The following is a 21,833-nucleotide window of genomic DNA, read 5'->3' as shown; positions in this document are numbered from 1 at the left end:
TAAATACTTTATAGACAATTGGACTTTTGCAATGTCAGTCAGCATTTGATGCCCCATATCTCCTAATTCTTTTTGTTGCCAATAGTTGGCCTGGCAGTGGTAGTTAACTTGGAGCAATTAATCTGTAGATGAGGAAGGGCTTCCTTTAACAGTTGAAGGGTGCTGTCTGGCAGGATTCCAAAGACTTGTAGTGTTTTTAGAGTGGGAATTGCTTCAAGTTCAAGTAACGTTTTGGGTATATCATAGCACCGACTGAGTGATATGTATTGGAGGTAGTTGAGCTGGAAAATATCTGAAAGCAGTCATTCTTTAGCTTTAGCATGACATTATCACTTATGTTTAGGTGGACATCTAGACCCTCATTGGGGGATCTTCTAACTAAAGTAGAGACATTGGATTTCAGGATATTCTTTCGGCAGCCACTGAGATTCAGCTGGGTGATGCTCTCTGACAAATGCGCAACAGCCACTTGCACATGTTTTTTTCAGTGAAGTCATATCACCAGCAGAGATTTAGCTCATCCAGTCTGGAACAGCTGGATTAAGAGAACCCAGAACACCCAGTTGCACTAAATTTGAGTTCTGTGCAAGATTATTGATAATGGGATCTGAGAGCCATAGGTCTTCCAGAAAGCTTAGATTCTGCAGCTTGGAGCCCCGAGACAGAATGCCATGGAGGGCAGACACATCTATAACTGAGTTCAACACATCCCTCTGCTGTATATGCAGAGGGCTGAAATGTTCAACCAATGGTTGGTCATAAATGATTGTTGGCAGTGAAAGGCAACCGGCCCACACTAATCACATCTGGCTTCAGATTTTTACCTGTGAGGTATAAAGTCTGCCACAGAGACTCAACAAATGCTAGGGCAATACCATCTCTTAAAACATCAGAGGCCTTTAGCAGCTCAGTGAGGCGCAGACAGGAAAATATTCCCAAGAGCAGCTCATCTGGAAGGGAGTCTCATGAAACACCTGGAAAGTTCTCTCCATTTAGTTTAGGCCTGTTGATGATCACAGTCTTTGTCATTCCTTTTGCTCTTCAGCCATTTCCTTGGGTGGCTGTGTGATTGGCCCAGGTTTTAGAGCAGTTCCTTGGGGATATTCTTACTGTCTGCCTCCTCCTTCTCCAGGGCGTAGACCCCGATGCCTGACAGTAGTTCAGAAGTCTTGCTGGAATCCTATCCCCACACGAAGCTGGTGGTAACATTGCTACTCTGGTCTGGAATCTCTTAAAGGTGGTTCTTGTGCACGGTATCTGCAGGTTTGGGAGTTTTAAGTACATGCTTTTAATTGCACAGCTTCCTGCCTCCTGGATTCCTGCTTTGGTGCACGGCAGCCCCTAGCTTGCTTAGGAATGCAGCAGCTAGATCTATGAACTCTAGCAACATTTCAAGTGGGATGGGCACTCCCTGTTACTGTTTTTTAATCTCCACTTTTCCTTTCTGGAATTAAAATTATTTAAGTGTATAAATTTATAGGGTACAAGTGTAATTGTGTTACATGAGTAAATTGCCTAGTGGTGAAGTCAGGGCTTTTAGGTTAGCCATCACCAAATAATGTATGTTGTACGCATTAAGTAATCTCTCATTATCCACCCCTCTCCCACCCCACTCACTCTTCAGAGTCTCCATTTGTTTATTATTCCACACTCTAAGTCCATGTGTACACATTATTTAGCTCCTACTTGTAAGAACATGTGATATTTGTCTTTCTGTGTCTGACTTGTTTCACTTAAGATAATGGCCACCAGGTCCGTCCACATTGCTGCGAATGACATGATTTCATTCTTTTTTATGGTTGAATAGTGCTCGATTTTGTGTATATGCCACATTTTCTTTATCCAGTCTTCTGTTGGTTAACACTTAGGTTGATTCCATATCATGGCTATTGTGAGTAGTGTTGTGATGAACATATGTGTGCAGGAATCTTTTTGATATAATTTATATTTTTTTATATAATTTATTTAACTTTGGATAGATACTCAGTAGTGGGATTGCTACATCAAATTGCTACATCTATTTTTACTTCTTTTAGAAATCTCCATACTGTATTTTCATAGAGGTTGTACTACTTTACATTCCTACCAACAGTATGTGAGTTGCCTTTTCTTCACATCCTTGGCAACAAGTTATTTTTTATCTTTTTAATAATAGCCATTCTGACTGGTGTAAGATGATATCTCATTGTGGTTTAAATTTGCATTTTTCTGATGATTAATCATGTTAAGCATTTTTTCATATGCCAGTTGTATGTATTCTTTGAAAAATGTCTATTCATATCCTTTTCCCACTTTTTAAGGGATTACTTTTTATTGTTGAATTGTTTGAGTTTCTTGTAAATTCTGGAAATTAATCCCCTGTCAGATGCATAGTTTCAAATATTTTCTCCCAGAATGACTAAATTTTTTTAAAAAAACTTCCCAAATTAAGTGTTGATTAGGATGTTATATTAGTCAGGGTTCTCTAATAAGACAGAACCAATAAAATATATATACATACATATATACCTATATATTATATATATACATATTTTCTCTATAGAGAAATATATATATACATTTTATTGTCTCTATATATCTATATGTATTTCTCTCTCTCTCTCTCTCGATATATATATATATATATATATATATATATATATATATATATCGAGACAGATATGAGTGGGGATTTATTAGTAAAATCAGCTCACAGGGTTATGGAAGCTGAGAAGTTCCATGACAGGCCATTCGCAAGCTGAAGACCCTGGGATGCTGGTAGCATGGCTGAGTCCAAGTCTGAAGAATGAGAACTCAGGTGTAAGTCTTGTAGTTCAAAGGCCAAAGGGCTTGGAGTTCTGATGTCCAAGGACAGAAGAAGAGAGTGTATTCCAGATCCAGGAGAGAGAGAGAGAGACCAATTTGCTTTTCCTCTCTTTTTGTTCTATCCAAGTGATATGCTTTGGCTGTGTCCCCACTCAAATCTCATCTTGAATTGTAGTTCCCATAATCCCCATATGTCATGGGAGGGACCTGGTGGGAGGTAATTTAATCATGGGGCAGTTACCCTCATGCTGTTCTTATGATACTGAGTGAGTTCTCATGACATCTGATGGTTTTATAAGGGACTTTCCCCGTTTTGCTCAGCACTTCTCCTTGCTGCCGCCATGTGAGGAAGGACGTATTTGCTTCCACTTTCACCATGATTGTAAGTTTCCTGAGGCCTCCCCAGCCATGCTGAATTGTGAGTCAATTAAACCTCTTTCCTTTACAAATTACCCAGTCTCGGGTATGTCTTTATTAGCAGCATGAGAATGGACTGATACACTAGGCCTCCAGCCCATTGGATGGTGCCTACCCACATTGAAGGCAGATCTTTCCCATTTAGTGCATGTAGACTCACACCAATTTCCTCTGGAAACACCCTCACAGACTCACTCCAAAATAATGCTTTACCAGTTCTCTAGATATTCCTTAATTCAATCAAGTTAACACCTAAAATCAATCATCACAGATTTAAAGTAACTGGAATTCTTACACAATGCTGGTGGAAGTGTAAATGGGTAAAACCACTTTGGAAAACCACTTGTCTGTTTTGATTAAATCTAAATATATGCTAAATAATTATGACCCAGTAATTCCAAATCTCACAAAATGAGTACATATATTCACCAAGAAACTTGGGCATCTCAGAAGCATTATACCAGAGCCAGAAAAAATAAAATATTTATACAGAACAGATACATAAACTGAGGTACATTCAGACAACTTGAATACTTAGCTATGAAAATGAACAAACTACTACCATAGGCAACAACATGGATGAATCTCACAAACACCATCTAAGTGAAAGCTGTTGGACATATAAGGCTACATACTCTTTTTACATTTATATAAAGTTCAGAACCACAAAACTTATCTGTGATAAATAGCGAAAACCTTGGGAAAGCAGGGGGATAATGAGTTGGAAGGGGAATGAGGGAAGCCTTTTGAGTTTGAGTAACTCTCTATTTCTTGTGTTGGGCGATGGTTACAAGATGTTTTCATTCTGTGAAATTTCATCGAGCTGTATGCTTGTGATTTGTGTACTTTTAAAATGCATGTTGTTTTATTTTGGCACAAACATTTATTAAAGAAACTTATAAGCAATCCAACAGAACCTACTGAGTTCTATAAAAACTATCAGAATGCATATGACAGGAAATTTATATTATTTTAAACTCTTATGGGGAAAACTTACTACCTACTACACAATGGGTTAATCTCATGAGGCAGGGATTGCCTTTTGATAGATGAGTTGGGATTGGAATTTAGGTGTGTCTGATGTCAAAGCCCATGCTCATAGCCACTATCTTGTACAGCCTTCCATTATGATTAGATATTCTCCTCCTTATCTACTTATGACAAACAACTGTGGTTTCATATCTTTTCCTGTTTTATTTTGTGACACTGACAGTGAAATATTATCTATATCCTTAATTGTGTTTCATGACACCAAAATAAAGTTGAAAAACATCTGTTTGCTCTAAACAAGGCCAAATGACTACTTTTATGCATATATGTATGTATTATTTGTGTGTGTGTGTGTGTGTGTTATGATCACAAAGCTTAGATGTATGATGTATGTGGTATATCATTATCTCTTTTGAATAATTCTTCACTTGGGTCATGGCAGTTTTAATACTTTGCTTGGTATTTGACCACAGCTGAACAGTGAGCAGACAATCTCACTGAGCTGTCTGTGGTCAGCATTTAAGGTTGTTGTTGTTTTGTTTTGTTTTTACCTCCCTCAAGATGTGCTAATTCAGAATCTTTCAGAGTATGCAGCAGTTTAATTTTTTCCAACGTGCATTGACTTGTACACAGAGGCATTAAATTATATCTGTCATTGTTCATCTGTTGCCCAATGATAACATTTGCTCAGTTCCCCAGGAGCGTTTTATAATTCCCGCCTCATTTCAACTCGGTCTTATGTTCATCCCTCTTCCGGTTGTTAATAAATTGATGAAACTGCAACACCACCAGTCAAACATAGGTCTACACCATCGCCCTGTTAACCTTTTATACACACTGAAAGTTGGTCATTTATTTTTACTGTTAGCTTTCCACCTCTTAAATACTTTATAAGCCGCAGCCAAAGTGGCACATGCTCACCCTTTAGATACTGAATTTAATATATAATCACCAAAGAATGTGAGAATTCTATTGTTTTATAGAGGTAAATGCTTTTTTTCCCTAGAGGGTAGCCATTTAGTTTACCTATTGAATATCATAGATAATTATTCTCTATTTTTCCTTAAAAAATACTTTGCCAAGTATTCCAGCTCTTCTCATATATTCACTATTATTCCTTTAACTGACTAAATGCATCTGACATATTTATTACTGAAGACATATTACAGAATAAATGTTCATTAGAAATCTACATCAGAATAATATGTATATATTTTCATTTGCTTACATCAATTTTCTTCACTTGATTTTTCAGAGACTATACTGATAGAATTCCTAAAAGGACAAAAGATTATCTCCAAAGAAAAATGTTTACAAAATTAATACATTCATATGACAGAGCAGTTAAATTTTTGGCTTCCTTAATATTGTAATGCATAGAGCTAGCTGAGAAGACTGTTAAGTAATCGTTATCTTTATTATGGACAACAGTAGATCCTTATTCTGTTCAGGTAGATGCAGCAAACTAACAAATCTTCCTTTATTATAGTCTATGTACTAATTATAGAGTAGCTACAAAAGTTGAAACTTGTTCAAAGTTAGAAACAATGATACACCCACATACTCTCTGAGCCACCTTTCAGTAACCTGCCTATTTCAGAACTTGGTAGCTTCAGCTCATATTATTATTATAGCTTTTGCTTTCTTTTTTTTTTTTGCAAGATACTTGGGAAAGGTGAAATAGAATAGAAAATCGTTACAATGCAATGGTATTTCTGCATTGCCTGTAGGTTTAATATTTTGATTTGTTTCTCACCTAGACACTTGGTTATAAATCCAAATGAATTTTTTTAAATCAGTCTGGGAAGAGAAATGTCTTGAAAAAACCCACCAAGCTTTATTTGTGAAGAATGTAATGAAAAGTTTAAGGAAGGAGAACGAGGACTTACAATACCAAGATTTTCATGAAAATTAATCTGACCTATTGCTAAACTCAAATTCCAAGACTGAGTTTTGAAACAAACTTTCTTATGGCATTATAGCTAATCTGTGATGACTGTTACATAAATAGCTTTTTTTGCACTACAGCAAATACAAGTGTTCTCATTTCCAAATCCCTGAAAAACTGTTATGACATCGAATAAACAAGAATCCTTTTAAAAGAATAGGCCGTTGCTACAATCAAGTCAATTTCAGCATTCTTTTCCCAGAACTATTTTGCATATTGGGTCATACAACAGTTTTAGTCCTAGTAACTGTCTATTTTGGGACCTCACCTACAATCTGGTGACATTATGGAAAAAATATGAAATTAGAACTGTAATATGAATAAAAAAGGCAAACATCTAGAGTTTAAAAGATTATCTTTGTACTTAGCTGCTTTTCATTTATAAAGGTACTTTTTAAGCACTAATTAATCTGCTTAAAACCCCTATGAGCATGGCTGGACTAGGAGAAAAACAGAGTTTTGAGGAGAGAAAAGTGAAAAGTTCCTATTGGAGCTGTATTTTTCCATAGCTCATCTCAAAGCAGAATCTCCTAAATAGGTAAGTCAATTAAATTCCTCTTATCTGAACAGTCAGGCTGTTCAGTAGATAAAGAAATTCCATTTTGCTTGAGACCCCTAGGGATAACCTAAAGCATTGTTCCACAGTAAGCCAACGTCTCAGAATTGAGAAATCAAGGGAGCCCAGGATCATCTTAGATATTTGGACATCTTCCGGATCAGCGATGGAAGGATTTAAAGCCAAATAACACTGGTTCTGACTAGAATTGCACATATTTCTAAGAAAATAACCAGTTGACTCACCATGTCTAATTCCTTGCTGGTCAATAATTCATTTCTGACTATGGCAGTTTCAATCAAACTTTTGGGGTGAAGGAATGCATGTGGGTGTCACTGACTGCCACTGGCAGGCCCGAGGCATAAACAAGAGAGAAGACCAAATAGAAGGGGAGAAGTTGTTGTGGTAGAAGATCACCAAGTAATTCTTTTTTTTTTTTTTTTTTTTTTTTCCGGAGGCAGAGTTTCGTTCTCGTGGCCCAGGCTGGAGTGCAATGGCGCGATCTCGGCTCACTGCAACCTCTGCCTCGTGGGTTCAAGCAATTCTCCTGCCTCAGCCTCTTGAATAGCTGGGATTACAGTATTTTTAGTAGGGATGGGGTTTTGCCATGTTGGCCAGGCTGATCTCGAACTCCTGACCTAAGGTGATCCACCTGCTTCAGCCTCCTAAAGTGCTGGGATTACAGGCATAAGCCACTGTGCCCGTCCCGCCAACTAAATCTTAAGATGCAAGTAATAATTTCCACCACTGGCTCAGAGGGCAGTGAGTTGAATGCACTAGGTGTTAAGGCAATGGAAGGAATAACAGTAAATTCAAGGAACGAAGACAAGAGTATGCTGGAAAGTGCAGGAAGATCACCACATATAATAGCCAAGTTATGGGGAAGCCATGACAGAAACCAAGATATTGCATATAGATAGAATCTCTGACCTATACAAAATATAGCCCAAGAAATATGTCAAATCCAAGTATAACATTGTAGCAAGGAACAATAGTGAAACTGCACACACACACAGAGGCACATCCAGACACAGTACTTATAAATACATGCAAGCACTCCCAATCCTACATTCTTGCTCTATATTTTCCCATAGCATTATTGCTTTCTAACATATACTTCACAAATTACTTATTATTATATACTTGCTCCCTCCCACAGAGAATGGAAACTCTACTAGGGTAGAAAGTCTTGTTTTGTTCATTGATATATGCCTAGGATATACAACACTGTCTGTAACATAATAGGCTCTTGATAAATATTTGTTGACAGAATAAGTTAGGTGTGTGAGGTTTAAGAAATATTTATGGGATGTTTCAGAGTGGATGAGTGAAGGATACAGAGCACACTGAGCTCATTGCAGTGGATTGTTTATCCAAAGGAGGACAAAGTCTGAAGCAGGGAGACCAACTAAGAGACTACTACAGTAATCCAAGGGAATAGATGATGATGCCTCGAACCTTGAAGTTTTTTTTTTTTTCTTTGGGAGACTGAGTCTCACTCTGTTGCCCAGGCTGGAGTGCAGTGGCGCGATCTCAGCTCACTACAACCTCTGCCTCCTGGGTTCAAGCAATTCTCTGCCTCAGCCTCCCGAGTAGCTAGGATTACAGGTGCCCGCCACCACACCTGGCTAATTTTTGTATTTTTAGCAGAGACAGAGTTTCACCATCTTGGCCAGGCTGGTCTTGAACTCCTGACCTCGTGATCCACCTGCTTCAGCCTCCCAAAGTGCTGGGATTACAGGCATGAGCCACCATGCCTGGCCAGTAGTGGAGGTTTTAAGAACTGGTCAGATGGAGGATATATTTTTAAGGTACAGCCAATGGGATTTTAAAAAAAGAACACTTGAGTTGTAATTGACATAGAGAAAGCTGTGCAAATGGTATATCAAAGAAATAATAAAATTGTCATTGTAGATTGTGCTCATTAAAATATATTCAGTTATGGTTTTATTGTGATAATTCACTGAGAGAAATTATGTATTCTTGGTGCCAAGCTGTCCTCTTAAATTGATATCAGTAAACTGTAAAGATTAAATATCTATATGTGCATGAAACAGAAATTATAATGAAAACAAGATCAGTGTGACAATTCGCTGTACCATATTAAACTAAACCCCTTTCAGAAGTTACACTGTATCCTGAGTGTTAAATCATAAGGAGTATGTTGCTGTTTTCACTCATAACAAATCTGTACAATCTCAGTATGGCTAAAATTAGGGCATTTGGCAAGCAAAAAATGTGCTTGGTGACACATCCATATCCTTTGAACAAGAATATTAAGAATGTGCAGGTTTATATCCTAGAGTGTTTCTTGTGGCTATTGTAATTCAAATTGGAAACAATTTAGATATCCAAACTTAGAGTATTTAAGTAAATTATGGCACACTCATACAATGGAATACTAGAGAGTCAATTGAAAGGATGTTGTAGAAGCGTATATATTAGCACAAAAAACCTACCTACATTTTTTTCCATCATATTGACAAAAAAAAAGAAGTTAGAGAACAGCATTACAGGCCAGGCTGGTGGCTCACACCTGTAATCCTAGTACCTTGTGAGGCCAAGATGGGAGGATTGCTTGAGCTCAGGAGTTTGAGACCAGCCTGGGCCACATAGCAAGACTATATATATATGGTGTGGTGGTGCATGCCTGTAGTCCCGGTTACTTGGGAGGCTGAGGTGGGAGTTTCAGCCTCGCGCCTCAGCCCAGGAGTTGGAGGCTGCAGTGCCTATGATCGTGCCACTGCACTCCAGCCTGGGTGACAGTGAGACCCTGTCTCAAAACAAACAAAAAAGAAAACAAACAAAAAAACAACCAGCATTACATGTGACCCCTCTTGGATGGTGATAGGTTAATCTATTTATGAACAGAAAAGTTCTACAAGCATATAACACAAAATGGAAACTGATTATCACTGGTGGGATTATGATTATCCCTATTTTCTAAAATGTTAATACTGTTATAATACAAATGTTTGAATGCATGGAACAACAAAGATTACAATAGACTAAAGGATTTCATGATTTAGAAAGATATACAAGTCTTATTTTCCCTGGAGACTCACCCTTGTTCATGCATCACAGAATAAACTTCCAACAGCATTATTACTGGCACTTCCTGACAACAATATTTCTTATTGAGATTTGTATAAGTAATGAGTTGCCAAATTAAGTATTTTAAACTCTCACGTAAAACTCTTCAAATGTGAGAAATGTGCGGAAATATCCACATGTCCATAAGATTACTTTCAGGGTTTTACCAATTACAATAATAATTAAATGAATAATTAATGTGGATTCTCAGAGCCTCATGTACTTTTTAGTTAGCTATACAAAAGAAGAACTAGGGAGAAAATTCTCAACAGAAACAGCATAACAGAGAGCCAGTATCTTTAATTTTCCTATTAAAGACCCACTCTTTTCTCCATATGGTAAGGCAAATAATGCATATGTGGCCAACTCTGGATTATGCAGGGTCATGAGGGACAGAAACAACGTGGATAATTGAAACCCGCTGATAATCCGGAAACCTAATTTTACCTAATAGTTGCAACCACCTCCTGGACAGAACCCTTTCATAGAGCTGCTAATTATGAGAAGCATAATTGAGTGGTTTGCGTTCATCTGCTTTCAGTTATCCTTTGCAGGTGCTAATGAACAGTGAAATGGTCAAAGGGATGTCAGCCAAAGGAAGTGGTAGGAGAAAATGCAGGACATGGGTAACCCAGAAACTGGATAATCACCCTCAAAATGACTGAGTTAGCTGCACTGAGGATCAGCTATTAACAAAATTCCATGAGGATATATGTCACTAAACAAGATCTTCATATTAAGGGTTTTCACATGTACATATTCAAGCTTGGTTAACATGAATTACAGTATAGTCTTACAAGTTCTCTATACTGTAGTGATTTTCCTTGATGGCAATGATAGGATATTCATCATCAGAGCATAGCTAATCAACTGCAGGCTCCTCTGCTAAATATGGCCAACAGGCTGCTTATGAGTCCAGACTCTGGCAGACAGCCCTGCTTTTAGACCAATGGAAATGTTATTGACTCACCCCCATGCCTTTCTGGGAGAGAATATAAGCATTGCTGGTATCTGATCATTAAAAAAAAATCATTGCTCCAAATTCGTGTTTCAGTAAACAGCATTTTGAAAGTCTTGTTATGGTGCAAACATTTTGTGGCTTATGTTAAGCATTTGGTTTTCAAAAATTGTCAAAAATAAATGTTTTTAGAGTACAATTACTTTCAAATATTACACAATAAACTGTAATATTAGTAACAAAAACTGTATCTATGTTTGATTAGTAAGTAAGCTCTCAAATGGTTGTGAAAGTAATTTCCTTTTGTAAGGATGCACTTTAGGACAAATTACTTGTTACACTCACTAATATTCAGAACTTCAACTGTATCTACATATGATTATTAATGCAGCTCTCTATAGTAGTAACAAAAGTGATTTTCATTTATGGCAGCTGTTTAAAACGAAGTACACTGTAAACTCTCTGGTATTTGTAAGTAAAACTGTGTGTGCACATGAATATTAATAGTTTTCTATAGCAATTGTGAGAGTGATCTCCATTTATAGCAGTCATTTTGGGTAAATGAGATTTTTAATCATTTTAATATCAACTGTTATTTCTTGATCTTATTCTGTGAAAGTGTGTCCTTTTGCCCATATTGTGAGAAAAAGGATGAATGACCTAGTTGTGTATATAATGTGCATTGTTTAACCACTTGAATATTCTGGACTACTCTCTAACTTTTGCTTAAACCTAAAGAAAAAAAGTAATTTTCAATTCAATTACAGATAACATTCACCAAACTATTTAACTGAAAAATACATGTCCCTAAATTTCTGCTTTATTGAAAATTTAGGTAAGCTATAGTCCTCTTCAATTTGTTTTTATGAAATACAATGGCATGAGTAGATGAATTGTAAAATTTATTTATATTGAGCACTTGCTATGTGCCTGACCTGATATTGTTTTATATGTATTGACTCATATAATACAGTTGGCAGTCTGTATCCATGATTCTGCATCTGTGGTTGGATCCAACCAACCACAGATGGAAAATACTGGGAAAAAAGGATGATTGTGTCTGTAGTGTACAGACATTATTCGCTAAATAATACAGTAAAATAGCTATTTACACAGCATTTACAGTGTATTAGATATTATAAGTAATCTAGAGATAACTTAAAGTATATAGGAGGATGTATGTAGATTATATATAAGTACTATACCATTTTATATAACGGACTTTAGCATGCATGGATTTTGGCATCTGATAGAGGACCTGGAACCAACCCCCCATGGATACTGAAGGACCACTGTACTTGCAAAAAAAAAAAAGAAAAGAAAAAAAAAAAGAAGAAAAAGCAACCTATGGGGGAGATGACACATGTATCTGTAATTTATTACAGATGAGAAACTAAGATTAAGTAATTTGTCAAAATTCATCTAGAGCTCATAAGTGGTAGGACTGAGATTTCAAACCAAGCAGTTGACCTCTGGAGTCAAGCTTTATAATACTCCATGCTGTACAGCTTCACTTAGGTTCCTGTTGCCTAAAGTCTGTAGACCAAGTATTACTACTTTTTAAGTTTTCCAGAACCATCTTCCAACTTTTGCATCTGTTCATTTGACAAGTGTGTCTTGCATTCAAATAGGCCCACAGAAACTCTATTTGTGCATAGATTTTGAATTGCTTTCCATGTGTTTATCAACTTGATTTCTCCCTCAGTTAATCATTCTAGTCTTTTAGTTTTTTAATCTTCCCAATTCGATGCCTTCAGTTCCCTCATGGACATGAATTTCTACTAAACAAATAAACAATAAGGAACTTATTATAATACACTGCATTTGCAAAGCACTTTTGCATGCTTGCTCTCATTTTGTTCTCACAGGTTTGTTTGTTATTTTTTAATTATAAAAGCTATTCAAGTATGGCAGGAGTCCTAGAGTGAGAGGCTAAGTTGTGGTAGTACCCACTGTGGATTCAAACATGTCCAGGCATATCTAGATGCCCAACAGGGAAAACACGTCAGGGGTTTATTTATATGGGGGGTTGAGGACTCTGATGTGAGCTATAATACTGGATAAGTTGCAATTGATATCTGCCCACAGCACTAAGACATCTCCCCAAGTTTTGGAAGAATAAGAGCCCTCCCTTGAACAAGAATTCAGTTGAATAGATGGGAAGAAACTAGCTTTTAGGTGACATGTTGGTGAAGTAAACTAGTCTGATCAGAAAAATATGATCTGTGTTAGAGGGGTAAAAGGTGGTTTAGGAAAGCACATATGGATCTGTGCTGTGTTGGAGGCTGAGGGTCAGGATGTTGGTGCAGGGCTATGACAGATAATAGGTCAAATGAAAGAGTTTTAGCATTAGAGTGATCCTAAGAACTTGAAAGCACAAGGCAGTACTATTAGTGGCTTAGAAATACATTGATATACAAATATGGGCAGAAATGAGTATTGAAATGGAATGGAAAGGCAGCCAAGGCTACAACATTGTGGCTGACATCCAGAGGTATTATGGAAGCAGTAGTTGCCGTTAGGGAACAGGTCTGGAGCAGGAAAGGCAGAGATCACAAAGGCCATAGGAAGAGGAAAATGATCACTAGCTATTCATAAACCATGTGAGTTCCTCTTTGAACCTGTCCCACCCTCTTGAACTAGAATAGAGGGATTGGAAGGAGGATTGGATTTCAGAGACTCAGCTGTTAGAGGCTGGGAGACTGATTAGATTTTACTATTATTGTGACTCTCTCAGGCCACACATTCTGTGCCACCTCATTGGTAGAGTCTAAAGTAACTAAGGTTACAAGCATATTGCAGATATGTATAATTACTTTTTTCTATTACTACCAAACCCAACCAGCCTAGACAAGTCTTCATTCAATTTACCACATCCCAATTTTATGTAAACACAATTCCTGAAGTCATCTTTACCGCTACTATTAGTTCTCTTTCTCTTTTCCCACAATTTGTTTTATTATTTTCTTCTTTATTTTACATAATTACTGAGTGCCTATACATGTAAAACACCACTAGGTCACATAAGGAATAGAAAGGGGGATATGACACAGGCACTTTCGGCCTATCAAAGGAGCCAAAAATGCTCACAAATTATAAAATAGCATCCAGATGATGGAGAAGTTTAGGAATAGTACTGAATAATGGCTAAATATGAACCTTCTTATGTTCTAGGTCCCAAGTTGGTAGAGGAGCCATTTTTGTATTCTAGTCTAGTGGCATAGTTAGTTATTAGTCCTGCCTGGATCAGAAAGCAGGAGAGACAAATAGTTATTTCCTTTTTCAAATCTCTTGCATACATACATAAACTTCAGAATTTTTGCTACCTTGGATAATCTTTATGCTGAAGATCATAGATCCAAGGAGCCTCCTTTAAGCTGTGGCTTGGCATGGGGCAAGGGTTGGTCTAGCCTATGGCCTGCAAAGCCTGGAGCCATGGTAACAAAGCTGGTTTGAAGAACTGAAGAATTCATATAAAGAGCCTCGTCAAAAGAGCAGGGAAAAGAGGTAAAAAGCAGGAGTTAAGTAATATGACTGCAATCAGAAGGCTGCCAAGATGGAAGAACCATTCTGAGACATCGGATAGGAGAAGAATTCCAGGAAATATTACCTTTATGTGTTACAATATAGAAGCAGTAGCCTTTTGTGAGGCATCTGTGACCTCACCTGTGGGAAGGAAAGGAATTATTAAAGCACCAAGCCCGATTAGATTCAATCTATGTTACTGTTATTTCTTCCAATTATTTGGCCAACTGATTTTAAAAATCTTTTATTTTGGCATATCTAAATATTGAGAAGTGACATGTCTACTCCTTACAGATTTCTTTTGAGAAGGGTGCTGTTATACTCACCTGATCTTTCCTTTCAATGCAAAGGGAAACAAGATGATGGAGGAGGAGAATTCTCATACTGAACCAAGGGGATGGCCCGTCTAAGCATGTGTTGGAGTTACTCCTAAAGCTTGACCATCTAGAAATGACAAAAATAAATGGATGACTGAATATACATATGACGATCACATTCAAAACAAAAACTGATGTCAATACTGGTGTCAGATAAAGTATAATTTAAGAACAAAAATTTAATGGGACAAAATAAGTTTATACTGATTAACAACAAACAATGAAGATATTTCAGTCATGCAATTTATGCACTAAAAGGTAACATCAAAATTCATTCAGCATATGATGATGTTAAAAATAAAAGAGAAACAGAATTGCAAAAGCTTAACATACCATCACAGCCTCTAACTATCGAGTAGATTAAGAACATGGAAATATGAGTATAGGAATATTCATAATATTCATTGCATTATAGTATGTAATGTCAGGAAATTGGAAATCTAAGTGTCCATCAAGACACTATTGGCTAAGTGTATTATAACCCATACAATAGACTATAATAAAGCCCTTAAAAATGTGTTGTCTCCATAATAACATAGAAAGGTGACTTTGCTATCTAATTAGGTGAAATCAGAGTAAAATGTTTAAGATAATGCTATTTTTTTCATCTTCCATTCTCTAGCCTGAGGTAATGCTATTTTTGTAATCACAAAATATATTTTGTGGATGTATACACATATTCTCTATGTAAATACATAGAGAAATGGTTGCTAGAAGTCAGGAAAAGTCTAAGAGAAACTGTCACTTTTTTATTCTCTGTATATCTAAATGGTTGGCATTTCATATTGTGTGCTTGTATTTTATTTTAGTACATTTAGAAAATAATTGATAAGAAAAAATTATAGACAACATGAGAAGAGCCATAACCATAGACTAAACTAAATCATAAGTACAGAAGAATTTTTCCCAGGAAATTCTCTCTGCAAGTTTACAGACAAATTCCCACACAATGTAGTCTAGTCAAGATCATCAAAAACGATTATAATCGCCTGGAGTGGACTTCAGTTTTTGTTTGCCATTTTTGGAAGAGTTTCTTGAGTATGTTCTGTGGCTGTCCAGCATCAGAACCTCTTTTTTATGTTTGAGGATTTCCTCAGAGTATGAGTATGGAGAGAAGGCAGGGCTTGGCTTCCACTACAGGAACTAAGAAGGCCAGACACTCATCTCTGCCTCCAAGCCTAGGTACATGACCCAGGCGAAACTTATCAGATTCTCTGATCAGGAGCTTGGAATCTAAAATAAAGAAGCAGGAATGGGGAAGACTTCCTTACCGTGGATGTTGACTGCAATATCCAGTATCTAACGGTAGCAATTCCAGTAGTGTACTTAACAGACGGTTTCAATGGCATGAGGTAGGCTGTAGTGCTGAGCCCTATCCTCCTGTGGTTCTTGCATTCATACTGATCCTAGGTCTTTGATCTTTCTATGAATTCTATGAAATATCTGTCATTCTTCCAATAAGCTCCATCTTTGTTTACATTAACCACAATCATTTTCTGCTGCTTGAAATTAAGAACCCTGTCTGTATACCTACTCACTATATGTTATAGTCAGCATAACCCTGGTGATAAAATGTTAACAAGATACACCAAATTTACTTATAAATATAGATGAAAAATATAAGTAGATTAAATTTGATATTACTGGAAATAATCATAACTATATTGGGCTTATTTCAGAAATACAGAGCAATTTCCCAGACAAGCTATTTATATATAACATCAATAGATGAAGATAAATGAGTATCTCCACAGATGCTTTAGGTAAAATTTAATACTCATTCCTTCAATTCAAGAATAATTAATAATTAAGTACTTACTATATGACATATACTGAGTCAGGCACTGTGTTTTGTAGACGAATAAGACATAATCACTTATCTCACGAAGGCTATGGACTAACAGAAAGACAAGTGAACATATGTAAAACATAATGTGTCGAATGCTTTCATGGAAGTTTGCACACATTACTCTGGTGGCACAGGTAACTGACTCTGCCAAGTTAAGAGGTTCAAGAAATGCTTAATGAATAGATGATTTTTGCTGTTTCTTGAGAAGTTTGTTTTACAGAGGAGACATTCCTTGATACTAGAAAGGATGAGAGAATAGATGAAAATGAAGTTATATTATGTGTGGCAGGAAAGGATAGAATAGCAGATTGGATTGCCTAAAAACTTCCCTTCCCACTTTATTTTCTCATCATGGCTACCACCATTATTTAAGCCACTATAATATCTCACCTAGTATCCTGAAATAGTTGCCTAACTCTTCTTTCTGTTTGTACTCTTTCTCTTTCTCCTTTCTAATTTATTCTTTGTATAGCTGAAAAAGTGAGCTTTAAGAACATAAATCAAGCCGTACCACTCCATACCTAAAACTCTTCAGTGGCTCTCTGTTGCTCTTAGAATAAAATAAGATCATGAATTATCTGGCACCTACCCTTCCTTCAACCTCATTCGTGTCATTTTGTCTGTTTCTTATTAAGTTCTAGTATCCATGCTTTTCATTTTGTCCTTGAACACATCAAGCTTTTTCCTGCCTTTGGTCCTTTGGTTTACTGTTTCCCCACCATAACTTTCTCTTAACCCAGCAACCCCCTCCACTGCCTATGTGCTTTTATTTCTTGTCTCACTTTCATCTGTCAGGTCTAACCTCACATGTCATCTCCTCAGTAAGACCTTAACTGGTCATTCTCTTCCATTTACTCTTTGCCACTGTCTATTTTTATTATCATACAACTACAGTCTGTACATCTTTTGTTTGCTTGTTTATTTTTCTACATCTCCATTAGAATGTAAACTCTCTGAGTGCAGGGACCTTGTCTGTCTTACTCACCACTCTGTCCCTACAACTCATACTACTGGCTGCCACATAGCAGCTTCTCAATATAAATGTTCGTTGAATGAATTAACCTTTGCATTGCATAAAGACTTTGTAAATCATGCTAAAATACAAATATCAAACTAGAAAAAATATTTACAATATGTATTTGACCCTTGAACAACATGGGGGTCAGGGGAACTGTTGCCCCGCACAGCCAAAAATCCATAGATAACTTTGATGCCCCCAAAACTTAACTACTAATAGCCTATTGTTGACCAGAAACCTTACCAATAACATAAACAGCTGATTAACACACCTTTTGTATATTATATGCATTATATACCATACTCTTACAATAAAGTAAGCTAGAGAAAAGAAAATGTTAAGAAAATCACAAGGAAGAGAAAATATATGTACTATTTATTAAGTAGAAGTGGATCATCATCAAGGTCTTCATCTTCATCATCTTCGCGTTGAGTAGGCTGAGGAGGGGTAGGAAGAAGGGTTGGTCTTACTGTCTCGGAAATGGCAGAGACAAAAGAAAATCTGCCAGTTCCAACATGTTCAACATGGTCCCAGTTCAAATCCATGTTACCCAAGAGTCAACTGTATAGTCAATGTATGACATCTAGAGGGTTAATATTGGTATCCATGTAGAGCTGCTATATATCAACAAGTAAAAGAATAACAACAAAATCAGATATGCACAGAGAATATGAACAGATAAATCGTAGAAGGAGTACAAGCAGCTCCTACAAATACAAAAATTTCACCTTGTTCATCATAAAAACATAGTTTTAAAAAATTAGGTATTTTATACTATTAGACTGTCAAATATTGATGCAAATGTTAATATGGAGTGCTAATAATCTCATATGCTATTTATAAAAGTGTAGATTGGTACAATCTTTCTGGAAGGCAATTCGATATTATCTTTTAAATTCTTTTTTTTATATACTTTAAGTTCTAGGGTACATGTGCACAACGTGCAGGTTTGTTACATATGTATACATGTGCCATGTTGGTGTGCTGCACCCATTAACTCGTCATTTACATTAGGTATATCTCCCAATGCTATCCCTCTCCCCTCCACCCACCCCACAACAGGCCCCGGTGTGTGATGTTCCCCTTCCTGTGTCCATGTGTTCTCATTGTTCAATTCCCACCTATGAGTGAGAACATGCAATGTTTGGTTTTTTGTCCTTGCAATAGTTTGCTGAGAATGATGGTTTCCAGCTTCATCCCTGTCCCTTCAAAGGACAGGAACACATCGTTTTTTATGGCGCATAGTATTCTATGGGGTATATGTGCCACATTTTCTTAATCCAGTCTATCGTTGTTGGACATTTGGGTTGGTTCCAAGTCTTTGCTATTGTGAATAGTGCCACAATAAACATACGTGTGCATGTGTCTTTTAGCAGCATGATTTATAATCCTTTAGGTATATACCCAGTAATGGGATGGCTGGGTCAAATGGTATTTCTAGTTCTAGATCCCTGAGGAATTGCCACACTGTCTTCCACAATGGTTGAACTAGTTTACAGTCCCACCAACGGTGTAAAATTGTTCCTATTTCTTCATATCCTCTCCAGAACCTGTTGTTTCCTGATTTTTTAAAGATTGCCATTCTAAATGGTGTGAGATGGTATCTCATTGTGGTTTTGATTTGCATTTCTCTGATGGCCAGTGATGATGAGCATTTTTTTCATGTGTCTGTTGGCTGCATAAGTGTCTTCTTTTGAGAAATGTCTGTTCATATCCTTTGCCCACTTTTTGATGGGGTTGTTTGTTTCTTTCTTGTAAGTTTGTTTGAGTTATTTGTAGATTCTGGATATTAGCCCTTTGTCAGTTGAGTAGATTGCAACAATTTTCTCCCATTCTGTAGGTTGCCTGTTCACTCTGATGGTAGTTTCTTTTGCAGTGCAGAAGCTGTTTAATTAGATCTCATTTGTCAATTTTGTCTTTCATTACCATTATTTTGGTGCTTTAGACATGAAGTCCTTGCTCATGCCTATATCCTGAATGGTATTGCCTAGGTTTTCTTCTAGAGTTTTTATGGTTTTAGATCTAACATTTAAGTCTTTAATCCATCTTGAATTCACTTTTGTGTAAGGTGTAAGGAAGGGATCCAGTTTCAGTTTTCTACATATGGCTAGCCAGTTTTCTGAGCACCATTTATTAAATAGGGAATCCTTTCGCCATTGCTTGTTTTTGTCAGGTTTGTCAAAGATCAGATGGTTGTAGATGTGTGGTATTATTTCTGAGGGTTCTGTTCTGTTCCATTGATCTGTGTCTCTGTTTTGGTACCAGTACCATGCTGTTTTTGGTTACTGTAGCCTTGTAGTATAGTTTGAAGTCAGGTAGCGTGATGTCTCCAGCTTTGTTCTTTTGGCTTATGATTGTCTTGGCAATGCGGGCCCTTTTTTGGTTCCATATGAACTTTGAAGTAGTTTTTTCCAATTCTGTGAAGAAAGTCATTGGTAGCTTGATGGGGTTGGCATTGAATCTATAAATTACCTTGGGCAGTATGGCCATTTTCACGATATTGATTCTTCCTACCCATGAGCATGGAATGTTCTTCCATTTGTTTGTGTCCTCTTTTATTTCATTGAGCAATGGTTTGTAGTTCTCCTTGAAGAGGTCCTTCACATCCCTTGTAAGTTGGATTCCTAGATATTTTATTATCTTTGAAACAACTGTGAATGGGAGTTCACTCATGATTTGGCTCTCTGTTTGTCTGTTATTGGTGTATAAGAATGCTTGTGATTTTTGTACATTGATTTTGTATCCTGAGACTTTGCTGAAGTTGCTTATCAGCTTAAGGAGATTTTGGGCTGAGACGATGGGGTTTTCTAAATATACAATCATGTCATCTGCAAACAGGGACAATTTGACTTCCTCTTTTCCTAATTGAATACCCTTTATTTCCTTCTCCTGCCTGATTGCCCTGGCCAGAACTTCCAACACTAAGTTGAATAGGAGTGGAGAGAGAGGGCATCCCTGTCTTGTGCCAGTTTTCAAAGGGAATGCTTCTAGTTTTTGTCCATTCAGTATGATATTGGCTGTGGGTTTCTCATAAATAGCTCTTATGATTTTGAGATAAGTCCCATCAATACCTAATTTATTGAGAGTTTTTAGCATGAAGGGCTGTTGAATTTTGTCAAAGGCCTTTTCTGCATCTATTGAGATAATCATGTGGTTTTTGTCTTTGGTTCTGTTTATATGCTGGATTACGTTTATTGATTTTCATATGTTGAACCAGCCTTGCTTCCCAGGGATGAAGCCCACTTGATCACGGTGGATACGCTTTTTGATGTGCTGCTGGATTCATTTTGCCAGTATTTTATTGAGGATTTTTGCATCAATGTTCACCAGGGACATTGGTCTAAAATTCTCTTTTTTGGTTGTGTCTCTGCCAGGCTTTGGTATCAGGATGATGCTGGCCTCATAATATGAGTTAAGGGGGATTCCCTCTTTTTCTATTGTTTGGAATAGTTTCAGAAGAAATGGTACCAGCTCCTCCTTGTACCTCTGGTAGAATTCTGCTGTGAGTCCGTCTGCTCCTGGAATTTTTTTGGTTGGTAAGCTATTAATTATTGCGTCAATTTCACAGCCTGTCATTGGTCTATTCAGGGATTCAACTTCCTCCTGGTTTAGTCTTGGGAGGGTGTATGTGTTGAGGAATTTATCCATTTCTTCTAGATTTTCTAGTTTATTTGCGTAGAGGTGTTTATAGTATTCTCTGATGGTAGTTTGTATTTCTGTGGGATTGGTGGTAATATCCCCTTTATCATTTTTTGTTCTGTCTATTTGATTCTTCTCTCTTTTCTTCTTTATTAGTCTTGCTAGTGGTCTATCAATTTTGTTGACCTTTTAAAAAAACCAGCTCCTGGATTCATTGATTTTTTGAAGGGTTTTTTATGTCTCTATCTCCTTCAGTTCTGCTCTGATCTTAGTTATTTCTTGCCTTCTGCTAGCTTTTGAATGTGTTTGCTCTTGCTTCTCTAGTTCTTTTAATTGTGATGTTAGGGTATCAAATTTAGATCTTTCCTGCTTTCTCTTGTGGGCATTTGGTGCTATAAATTTCCCTCTACACACTGCTTTAAATGTGTCCCAGGGATTCTGGTATGTTGTGTCTTTGTTCTCATTGGTTTCAAAGAACATCTTTATTTCTGCCTTCATTTCATTATGTACCCATTAGTCATTCAGGAGCAGGTTGTTCAGTTTCCATGTAGCTGTGCGGTTTTGAGTGAGTTTCTTAATCCTGAGTTCTAGTTTGATTGCCCCGTCATCTGAGAGACAGTTTGTTATAATTTCTGTTCTTTTACATTTGCTGAGGAGT

The 21,833-nt window shown here is 37.0% G+C and overlaps 1 pseudogene; it reads right to left on the bottom strand.

The window, feature by feature from the left end:
- Positions 1 to 8: 8 nt before the first annotated feature.
- LOC129475359 (S-phase kinase-associated protein 2-like) lies at positions 9 to 21,112 on the bottom strand (annotated as a pseudogene).
- Between the last annotated feature and the right edge of the window lie 721 nt (positions 21,113 to 21,833).

This window comes from Symphalangus syndactylus, chromosome X (assembly GCF_028878055.3).
Source record: "Symphalangus syndactylus isolate Jambi chromosome X, NHGRI_mSymSyn1-v2.1_pri, whole genome shotgun sequence".
Classification (NCBI taxonomy): domain Eukaryota; kingdom Metazoa; phylum Chordata; class Mammalia; order Primates; family Hylobatidae; genus Symphalangus; species Symphalangus syndactylus.
Note: the sequence above shows the minus strand (reverse complement) of the source record. Positions and strands in the feature narration are given on the sequence as shown.